Genomic DNA, 11975 nt, shown 5'->3' with positions numbered 1-11975 from the left:
GGAACACAAACAAAGAAAGTAATGGAGAACAAGATGAACCTCCATGAAGAAAAAACCAATAAGACAACCATTAAGTAGGAGAGCAACCAAAAAGGTAAGCACTACAAAAGACAAGGTATCGAACTAGCATGGAGGAGAGCAACCAAGAGGGTAAGCACTATAGAGGATGAGGTACCAAACCAATATGGTGCCCAAGAATCTTTTGTGTGCAACAGGCTATTGTGAAGGGAAGCACACCCTTTGGCTTCCAAATATTAGACAAAGAATCCCTCAAGTTGTCAATCTATATACCATTGAAGAGAAAAAGATAAGAAGACTATTTCCGCCATAGTACCAAAAAAGAAGATGCCACAAAATAGAATCAAATATACAAAGCCAAATCTTCACTTGTGACACCATCCATTTCACAATAGGAAAAAATAAACCAAAGAATCCATAGCAAATGATAAAACAATATTGATAGAATTAGCTAAAGGTGTTACCATGTCATAAGGACAACTCAACAAACTAGAGACTTTTAACATTTAAAAGGTAAGTAGAGTTTACTTTTCAAAGCTTGCACCACACCCTAGATTAATGAAGCCAATTTTAAAAAGATATCTATATTTTTTTCCAAGAAAAAAATATTTATATTTAGCATGGCTAAATAAGTGGTGCAATAGAGATGACAATCAACCAACTTGTGCTTTAAGAATAACATGATTAAACTTCTCACATGCAAGTTTGAGCTTGTGAACATGGGGGCAGCTCATGAGACCATGGCTAAGATAAGAGCAACAATGCTTGCTACATGAGAAGAGTACAATCACATTTATGTAAGGCCCATGCCATATGGCAAAAGATTTGCTAAAGAACTTTTTTAAAGAACTAATTCAATAGCTTAAACTAATCTTATTTTCGAAACAAAGGTACACATTTCAAATAAAAAAAGGATTACCAAGATCAAGGGCAATGGACTAATCTAGGAGGGAGCACATGTTCATTAATTTTAGAAACTACCAAAAATAATAGCTACTACAAATAGTAGCTTGAGTTAAGTCCTTATTTTAGACCAAGGGCAAGGGACTAATCTAGGAGGGAGTAAATGTTCATTGATTTTAGTAAATGCCAAAAATAATAGCTACTAAAAGTAGTGGCTTAAGTTCAAATTATTAAAGAAGTTGATAAAAGTACCATTAGCTACTACCAAAAGCACCATTTTTAGAAGTTACAAAAAATAGCATTATAAAAACTAGTAACTACCAAAAATAGCAACTAAGGTTTTTAGTGCTTTAAAAATCCAAAGACATCCAAGATAAGAGCTTTCAAACTAACTGAATAAATTTGGAGCTCTTTTAGGCTCTAGGAGTGCTAAAAATGAAGTTTTGTTATTAATTTACATGATTTGTAAACTCTAGTAGTAGATCAAAAGAATCTTGCATCAGACATAGAATGTTTAGTGTAAAATTAAAGCATAAACCTTACTCCCCATGTAATTTGTTGAAATACTATAGATATGGATATGTGTCTTTACATGAAGAAGGCTCATGATGGCAACCTTATTATCTTGATAATTTATGTTGATGATATCTTGATTACTAGGAGAGCTCATGATGAGCTAAATGCTTTGAAGACTCAATCAAGAATAGCTTTGAGATGAAGGACATGGGGTAGGCCTCATATATTCTTGGTATGTGTATCACACATGATTGCTCTAAGGGCCTCCTTTACCTATCACAACAAGCATACATATAGAAGGTGCTTCAACGATTTCATATGCATAATGTTAAGCCTATTGGCTCTCCTTTACCTTCCCATATGAAGGTGAGTTAGGCTAATTGTCCGTAGTCAAATGGGCATTTCTAGTGGGAGTTGTGGCACGCTATATGCCTACACCTATGACTAACAACATTGAACACCGTGAAGGGTATCATGAGGTACCTGAAAGGCACTAGATATGAGCATTTGTTATGGTGGCCAAGATACTATAGTCGTGGATTACATTGACTCTGACTATGTAGGACATGCATGTTGGGGGTAAAGGCACCTATGCCTAACTGCTCGTGAATTACTACATTGATAGTACCCGCATACGTGTACACTACAGGTGGTGGGTAACCATCATTGTCACTTCATTCTTTATTCTTTTAGTGACATTTGAATATAGGAAAGGTCAGTCACACATTGTGACTAGTGGAGTTTCCACATCCTCTCTCTCTCTCTCTCTCTCTCTCTCTCTCTCTCTCTCTCTCTCTCTCTCTCTCTCCTTCCAGAATAGCTCTTGCTTCCACTCGTGTATGTCCACTTTGGGCTCACTCCCTTTAATTGGTATTAGAGCTAACCATTGGAGAAGAATCTTCATCCTTTGCTTCAGCTCAAATTCAAAGCTTTAACTCAAGGTTTCATGGCAACCGTCATTTCTTTCTCTTGAGGTATGCATTGAGCCTTTTTTTTTGGCTTGTTTCAGATTGCTCTGTACTTGTTGAGGAGCTTTCTAAGGCTTAGTTAAGGCTTGTTGAGCTCTTATTGAGTTAAGAAGTAGCCATTTTATCCATTTTGAGTGGATGTAGAGCATGCTATCGAGGAGCTTTCCAAGGCTTAGCTAAGCCTTGTTGAGTGCTTATTGAGTTGAGTTGCCATTTTGAGTGGACAACTATGGCAGCTTGATAACACTATTGTATTTTGGCCATAACTTTTGCATATGATATCAAATTTATGCATTTTATAGGTAGAAATGAAGAGTGTGATGAGATCTACAAATTTGGCCACTCAAAGAGTTGATTTTATGCCATTTCTATTTTTTGTTTCACATAGAATAGAATTGTTCTAGTTTGAATAGTAAAAAGTAAATTCCATAGTGCATATTTGATGCTTTGGGGATGTTAATTTGGTGCTTGGATGGTATTATTATGCTTTTAGACTAATTTGAGCACACATTTGGCTACACATAAGAAGTTTGGCATGAAGCACATGGGTGAGTCTTTGGCTCTTGTTCATTCAAATGTATGTGGTCCCATGTTCACTAGGTGGTGTGATATACTTTGTTTCATTCACTAATTATTACTCACATAAGGTCTAGGCTTTCTCTATTAAGCAAAAATTGGATGTCTTGTCTACTGTTTAACATTGGCTTGCTCTTGTTAAGAACTAATCTAGGTATAGGCTAATACGTCTAAGGTCAAATAATGGGGGTGAGTATGTCACAAAAGCTTTTGAGAAATTTGTGATAAGCACAGTATTAAGCATCAGTTCACCACCCCCTACACCTCTCCCTAGAATGATATTGTTAAATGCATGAACATGACAATTCAGAAGAGAGTTTGCAGCATGCTTGGCCATGAAGGCTTACCCTAGCACTTTTGGACTAAGGTAGTTACTACTACTGTATACTTGATTAGCACATCCCCTTGCATTGCTATTGATTGCCAAGATGTAAAGGAAGTATGGAATGGAAAACCTCCATAATATGCTCATTTGCACGTCTTTGGTTGTGAGGCATTCTGCTATGTTTCAAAGAATAAGCACTATAAGTTGGATCCTAAGTCTATGAAATGCATTTTTCTTAGTTATGGTGAGGATGCAAATGAGATGGGCTATCGTCGATGGGATCCGTAGGCTCGCAAGGTTATCCATAGTCATGATGTCATTTTCCATAAGAAAAATATGCATAAGCAGCCTAAGCAAGTAGTTGAGGTATGTAGGGTGATCATTCAAGAGGAGCCTTTTGCTCCTGTACATCCAGCTAAATAGCTTGCAGCAACTAATGCTCTAATGGCCCAAACCCCACCTATTGTGTAGGATCAACATGCTTTAAAAAGCTCTACTAGAGCTAAACATCCACTTGAGTGCTTTGCGTTCTCAATGGATTATGTTATGGTAGCAAATGCACGTGAGCCTCTCTCTTAGGATGAGGCCATGCACATAGATGATAGTCACTCATGGGACAGGGATATGCAGTCAGAGTTTGGCTCCTTACAGACTAACCATACGTGAGATTTGGTTTATTTGCCTAGTGGCAAGAAGACACTACCATGCAAGTGGGTATGCAAGTTGAAAAGTATTTTTGGACACCCCTTTGATGAAGTCTTTTCTCTTGTGGTCAAAATGATGACCCTATGCTTGATACTAGCATTGGTTGCTCAGCTAGATCTGGATCTCTATCAAATGGATGTAAAGAGAGCTTTTTTACATGGGGACTTACATGATAAGATCCATATATAGCAGCCTAAGGGCTTTGAAGAAAAAGGCAAGAAACACCCAGTGTGCAAGTTGGGAAAGAGCCTTTATGGCCTTAAGTAGGAACCTAGGGAATGGTGCCATAAGTTGGATAATCTTATCTATCCATAAGGATGTAGCTATAGTGTTATAAATCCATGTTTATGCACGAAGAAGACTCATGATGGGAGCCTTATGATTTTGGTACTCTATGTGGACGATATGCTTATTGTTGTTGGGAGAGCTTATGATGAGTAGATGCTTTGAAAACTCAGCTCAAGAAGAGCTTTGAGATGAAGGACATGGGATAGGCCTTGCAAATTTTTGGGGTGCACATCGCGTGCGATCGCTCTAAGGGACTCCTTTATCTATCACAGAAGGAGTATATTCAGAAAGTCATCGAGCGCTTTCATATATAGGATGGTAAGCCTCTTGGATGTCCTCTACCTTCTTATGTGAAGGTTAGTTAGGCTGTGTAAAGAAGCTAATTCCCACAACAAACTCTAAAATTGAAAATACAAGAAAATAGACCAAATTTCTAAGAAACCATAGCTAAGGTAGCTAGGCTAAAATCACGTTACCATTAGTGATTGAGAATCAGTTGATTAAGAAGGACCATGTAAGTAGAACAAACTATTATAGGCTGTCTAAAACAGGCTACGGTATAAATTTGGCCATATCAAACTCAAAGTGTCTATTTTCCATGTGCAAGCTATAGAATTGTGAAGGACAATATGTAGCATCTAGCCATGCCATCAAAATTGAATTTGATAAACATTTTAAAAAATCAATTTCATTGCAAAAATTTATTACAACAAGCTGGTGATTGCTTAGTGAGTGAATTATCCTCATGAAGAAGCCATGGAAATTGTTCCAAATATGAACCATGTTACTAAGAAGACTCTTCCATAGACAAAACCTTTCACTTTATGAGATACTCTATAATAATTTGGTTCCTTAGTGAAAGAGAAGTGAAACCCAGGAGGAAGAAGCTTGGCAGTGAGAGCTATGGCAGATGGAGAGCAAGAGCCAAGAGAGAGAGAGAGAGAGAGAGAGAGATTCAAAAGTGGGAACTCCAACAACCACAATGTGTGGCCGGGCCTTCCCTTATTCAAACTATCACTAAAAGAATAAAGAATAAGTGACTATGATGGGTGCCACCTCTAATGTGTAGTGGCGGGTACTATCAGTGTAGTAATACAGGGGCGGCTAGGCGGAGGCGCCTTTACCCCCAACAACCGCCCACTTAAAGGCGAATCTGCCCCAGTGAGAAAGAAAAAAGAAAAGACGGTACAATATGTACACATGTACAAGAGGATGAGGAAAACGACATCATCTCATCCAATGCCCATCAATCTCCTGAGGAAGGCAAAGCGCTCAGTAGTGAGGCTTTTCATAAGAAACTCTACAGGATTCTGCTCAATCGGAATCTTGACAAGGTCAATAGACTTCTCCTCAATGACCTCGAGAATGAAGTCATACCTCACCTCAATATGTTTCGTCTTCGCATGGAAAACCGAATTCTTGGCCAAGTGAATGGCACTCATAGAATCCAAATGTAGTGTAGGAATAGCATCTGTCATACCAAGGTCTACAATCAAACGACCTAACCAAATAGCCTCCTTGCAAGCTTCAGTGGACTGCAATATACTCAGTCTCTGTAGTAGAAAGGTCCGTACACTTCTGCGCCCTGGACATCCAAGAGATAGCCCCTCCAGCATAAGTGAACACATAGCCAGAAGTGGACTTCCTACTATCTACATGTCTTACATAATCAAAGTCAGTGTACCCCACGACTCCTGTATCCTAGCTGCCATAACAAAGATACATATCTGCTATGCCTTTCAAGTACCTCATGATACCCTTTATAGCATCCCAATGTTTCTTGCCAGGTGTAGCCATATAACGTGCCACAACCCCAACTGCAAAAGCAATATCTGGACGGGTGGCTATCATGGCATACATAAGACTACCCAAGGCTGATGCATAGGGATCTTGGCCATCTCGGCCCCTCTGCTCATCTATCTGCACACATTTGGCCTATGAAACCTTCACATGAGAAGGTAATGGACAGCCAATAGGCTTAATATCCTGCATGCAGAAGCGCTCAAGGACTTTACGAATGCACTCCCTCTGTGACAAATAGAGTAGTCCCTGAGATCGATCGCAGGTAATGCGCATATCAAGTATATGAGAGGCATGTCCCAGATCTTTCATCTCAAAGCTCTTTTTGAGCTAAGCCTTAAGAGCATCTAGCTCCTCATAAGCTGTCCTTGCTAAAAGCATGTCATCCACATCGAGTACCAAAATCAGTAAAGAATCGTCATGGGCTTTCTTCGTGTATAAGCACGGATCCATAGCACTGCGATTGTAGCTTGTGACTACATGAATGCATCAAACTTATGGTACCATTCCCTAGGTGCCTACTTCAAGCCATATAAACTCTTCTTTAGCTTGTGCACTAGGTGTTCCTTTTGCCAGGGTCTGCAAAGCCCTTATGCTGCTCCATATAAATCTCATCATGCAAGTCCCCATGTAAAAAAGTCGTCTTGACATCCATCTGGTACAAGTCATGGTACATCCATCAGTAAAGAATCGTCATGGGCTTTCTTCGTGTACAAGCATGGATCCATAGCACTGCGATTGTAGCTTGTGACTGCATGAATGCATCAAACTTATGGTACCATTCCCTAGGTGCCTACTTCAAGCCATATAAACTCTTCTTTAGCCTGCGCACTAGGTGTTCCTTGCCAGGGTCTGCAAAGCCCTTACGTTGCTCCATATAAATCTCATCATGCAAGTCCCCATGTAAAAAAGTCGTCTTGACATCCATCTGGTACAAGTCCATGTCAAGCTATGCAACCAAGGCCAAGACTAAGCGTAGGATGATCACCTTGACCATAGGAGAAAAGACTTCATCAAAGTCAACACCATGCTCCTACTTAAAACCCTTAGCAACCAATCTAGTCTTGTATGCCAGCTTAGGATGTCCAGGGGTACTTTTCAGATTGTGCATCCACTTGCATGGCAAAGCCTAAGGAAACCAAATCCCAAGTCTGATTCTTATGCAATGAGTCAAGCTCAGACTGCATAGCTCTCTCCCAAGAGTGACAATCACCCTTATACATAGCCTCATCATAAGTGAGAGGCTCTCTTGCATTTGTAACTAGTACATAATCCATAGAGAGTGCAAAACGGTCAGGAGGTCGTCTATCTCTAGTAGAACACCTCAACCCAAGCTCTGCTGCCTAACCGACATCATCATGTCTAACATCAACATATCTAGCATCTGGCCATGAGCATCAGGTGATGCCGCACACTGTCTAGTTGGCCGTGGAGCGGGCTAAACAAGAGTAGGTGGCTCCTCCTGAAAGATAACTCTACGTACCTCAACCACTTTTTCAGGCTGCATAAGCATTTTGTTCTCATGAAAGATGACATCATGGCTGCGGATCACTTTTCGCGCCTGCGGATCCCATAGATGGTAACTCTCCTGCATCTCTAGAGCCAATGAAAATGCATTTGACACTTTTAGGATCTAGCTTATTGCAACCCGAAAGTCAATGACACAGCTAGGCGACCTATTAATGAGATGCACTGCAATAGTAACTGCCTCAGCCCAAAAGTGTTGCAGTAAGCCACCCTGGCTAAGCATACTACGGACCCTTTCCTGAATGGTCCTATTCATGCGTTCAACCATACCATTCTGGGGAGGGGTGTAAAGGGCGGTCAACTGACGCTTAATACCCTGCTCATCACAAAATTACTCAAAAGCACGTGAGACATATTCACCCCCATTATCTTACCTTAAGCATTTTAGCCTTTTTCCAGACTGGTTCTCTGCCAATGCAAACCAATGCTAAAATGTGTCTTAGACATCGGATTTTCTCTTTATGGGATAAGCCCAAACCTTACGTGAGTAATCATCTATGAAAGTAACAAAGTACTTTGCCCCACCAAGTGACTAACAGGGCATGGGTCCACATACATCTGAGTGCGCAAGAGCCAAGGGCTCACCCATGCGTTTCTTACCAGACTTTTTATGTGTATTTCTAGTCTGCCTACCATACAAACAATGATCACAAGAATCAAAATGTGAAGAGTCAAAAGGCGGAAGATACTGCAAAGTACGGAGCATTTTCATTCCTTTAAGAGACATATGCCCCAAATGAGCATACTAAAGGGATATATGGGGAATATAACCCACATACAAAACATGATCCATTGTAGCTCCAGATACAAGTAAGGGATAGAGGCTGCTAGACTTGGCACCTCTTGCAAAAGCACAAGCCTGCCACTAGTAATCTTCCATACAACATCTTCAAAAGACACAAAATACCATGCATCATCAAGCTATCCATGTGACATAAGGCTGCGTGTCAATGCAGGTACATGGCATACATCATGCAAAACAAAAGAACTGCTAGAAGGAAACTACAGCTTAACATCTCCAATTCCCACAATGTCAAGAGACCTGTCATCACCAAGACGCACAAAACCAGACATAGTACGATAGGTATGAAACCAATCTCTACAAGGTGTCACATGAAATGACACACCCGAATCCAAGAGCCAACACTACACATACATAGAATGTATATTGGAAGCCTGTAAGGCATCACATGAAGAAGCTACAAGTATGTAATCATCATCTGAATCAATGGCCTGCATGATATTAACCTCTTCTATCTTCACACTAGACTTTGCAGGTACAATTTTGCGCTCAGAAGACTTTCCCTGCACTTTTTCTTTTCCTTTTTCCTTGTGCTTATCATCGTGCATTTTATGGCACTGCGGCCTAATATGTCCTGCTTTCCCACAATAATGACAGGTAAGATCAAACTTCCGTCCACGGGACTTAATGCGACCACGTGACTTGGACCTGAACTTCTGAGAGTCCCTGCCCTTATGATCATTATCATGCTTGCCATGTCTACCACCTCTAATGATCAATGCATGTGAAAAGCGAGAAGCATCATTGTTTCTCCTGTTGATTTTGTCAATCAATAAAGCACTCTCAACATCTTTGATTTTCAGCCCATCAAGCTTGTTCGTGCATATGGCAGTACGGAAGACATCCCATGATTCAGACAAGGTGCCAAGCAGAAACAACATGTACAAGTTGTCTTTGAACTCAATACCCTGTGACAATAAACTCTTCATGATAGCATGAAAGTGACTGAAATGAGATGAAAGGAAGGCCCCCTTCTTGATGCGAAGGTCCATTAACTACTTCAGCCAATACATCTATGACGCAGGACCCTGCTGCGCATAAAGCTCCTGAATCTTCATGATAGCATGAAAGTGACTGAAATGAGATGAAAGGGAGGACCCCTTCTTGATGCCAAGGTCCATTAACTACTTCAGCCAATACATCTATGACGCAGGATCCTGCTGCGCATAAAGCTCCTGAATCTTCTCCCATAGATCCCATGCACTCTTATTTTCATCTTCAACAACATTATGATGGACCTCTTCTGAGAGTGACAAAATAATAATAGACTTGCATAGCTCATCAACTTCCATCCAAACATCATCATCCATATCCTCAGGTTTAACACCCTTGAAATGCAAGGGTTTAATCTACAACTTCTATACCAAAACCTGCCATATTTGGGACTTCCAATACCCATAGTTGGTACCATCCAACTTAGCAATGTTAAAGAGAGCTCCATCTTTCAGATGACCAGGCATATTGTCCCAAATCAAAGCAAAAATGCAAAATTGTGGGTTGTTATAATTAGTAGAAAATGCATTAAAACCACTGCTTAAACTAGCTGAAAGGGTAGATTTACCAAGAGAAGCACCTGTCCACCAAATATAACCAAGATAACATCAAATAGTAAGCATTATCTTCATAGAAGTACTTAAAATCTGCAGATTTTAGCTTACTGTAATAAATGACAACAGTACGTAAAACTGTCCCAAAATGAGGCAATCACTGATACATATGTCACTGCAACTGCCAAGTAGCAAGATACATCCAACAGTGAGTGTCGAGGGGCAAGAAGGTTCCAAGAACTGTCAAACTAATCACTTGTCACGCAAGAGACATCTCATAGGTCTAGAAGTCAAGCATGTAATGGTCTTGGGTAAAAGAAGAGACCAAGCACAAGCACAACTGATAGAGCAAGAAGCTCAATACATAACCAGCCAAGATGCATACAAAACTGACAAACCTGTGACAAAGATAGGTGCCTGCCCCAATAGGCATATCAAATCAGCCCACTACAGACTAATTGCAGACATAAAGCTCTCAACAGAGCAAAGGCATGTAACTGTCCCACAAGCTCAAGCTCAATTGTAAATAAGACTCTGTGTACATCCAAATATACCAAGAGGCTCCCACTGGAAGTAAAGTCAGATGCAAAGGGAGCAATCAACGCTCTAATACAGTGAATACGTAGCATCAAACATGCCAAGTCCCAGTAGGGTACATTCGGAGCATAAATCCCAAGCCATCTTAGACCCGTAAAGCATAAGCCTGAAAGCATTCAAAGAGCATGTAACTGACAATCAAATGTAATGCCCAATAGATCCAAAATACTCAAATACATCTGAAGAGGATGATCCAAGTAACTGTCAAGTATGGGAAAACCAAGTGGCATCCATATCTAGCCAAACCATAAAGACAAGAAGCCTAAATGTCTAGCAGTGACAATAGGCATAAACCAAACCAAAGCCAACTGAAGCCAAATGCCAGTGATGAAGAATGACCAAGTCGGAGCCTAATCCAAGCTCAAAAGCATTTTGGAACCAAGAAGAAGCATTTGACAACCTCCAAATACATCGATATGATCATTCAAACCTCCAATAAGCACCCCATATCCATAAACCAATGCATACACCAAGTAAATGAGCTTCAGTCCACTGTATTACAACAAGCAATTTACTGTTAAATGAAGCTCAAATGGTGCTCAAATATGCTCCAAATCAGTCCCAAAGCATAGACATAGCATCCCATAACATCCGAGCATCACCGGGCATCAATAGGCATCAAATGGCAATGCCAAGAAGCATCAAATAGTAAATGTCAAGTGTTGCCCTGTTTTGATAGTCCTGGGATTGTATATACAGCAAAGGGCTAGGAGCAAGTCAGCCCAGCCCCCTAAAAATGTGTCAAAAATTATGTTGGCTATTCCTGGGGGCTGGGGGTCTTCAGCAGTCCTCGGGGACACTTGGCAATGTCGAGGAGGACTCTAATGCAGCCCGGGAAGAAGCCAATGAAGGTCGAGAAGCTCAGGGAGGAGACGGGAGATCAAAACATACCTGCAAATGAAGGTGCCATGGCTGCCATTGAGGCTCGGGTTGAAGCCCTTCAAATTCACGCTGAAGAGAATGTTGGGCAAGCTCCAATGCCTTTGCTCTAATACCAGTTGAAAGGGAAGTGGAACCCAGGAGGAAGAAGCTTGGTAGTGAGAGCTATGGCGGATGGAGAGCAAGAGCAAAAAGAGAGAGAGACTCAAAAGTGGGAACTTCAACAACCACAATGTGTGGCCGTGCCTTCCTTTATTCAAACTATCACTAAAAGAATAAAGAATAAGTGACTGGACGGGCACCCACCACCTGCAGTGTGCAGTGGCGGGTACTGTCAGTGTAGTAATACACAGGCGGCTAGGCGGAGGCATCTTTACCCCGCAACATTTAGAACCTTCTCCCTCTTGCCAACAATATTTTTGGGTTCATAAATGATCAAACGATCTTCATCAACAAGGGGAGGTAGTTCTTCAAGAACTTGGATTTTAGGGCCAACATACTTCTTCAACTGAGATACATGAAAG

Source organism: Lygodium microphyllum, chromosome 16 (genome assembly GCF_053477565.2).
Source record: "Lygodium microphyllum isolate KBCC chromosome 16, Lygodium_microphyllum_v1.1.10, whole genome shotgun sequence".
NCBI lineage: Eukaryota > Viridiplantae > Streptophyta > Polypodiopsida > Schizaeales > Lygodiaceae > Lygodium > Lygodium microphyllum.
This window is presented reverse-complemented; position numbering follows the sequence as displayed.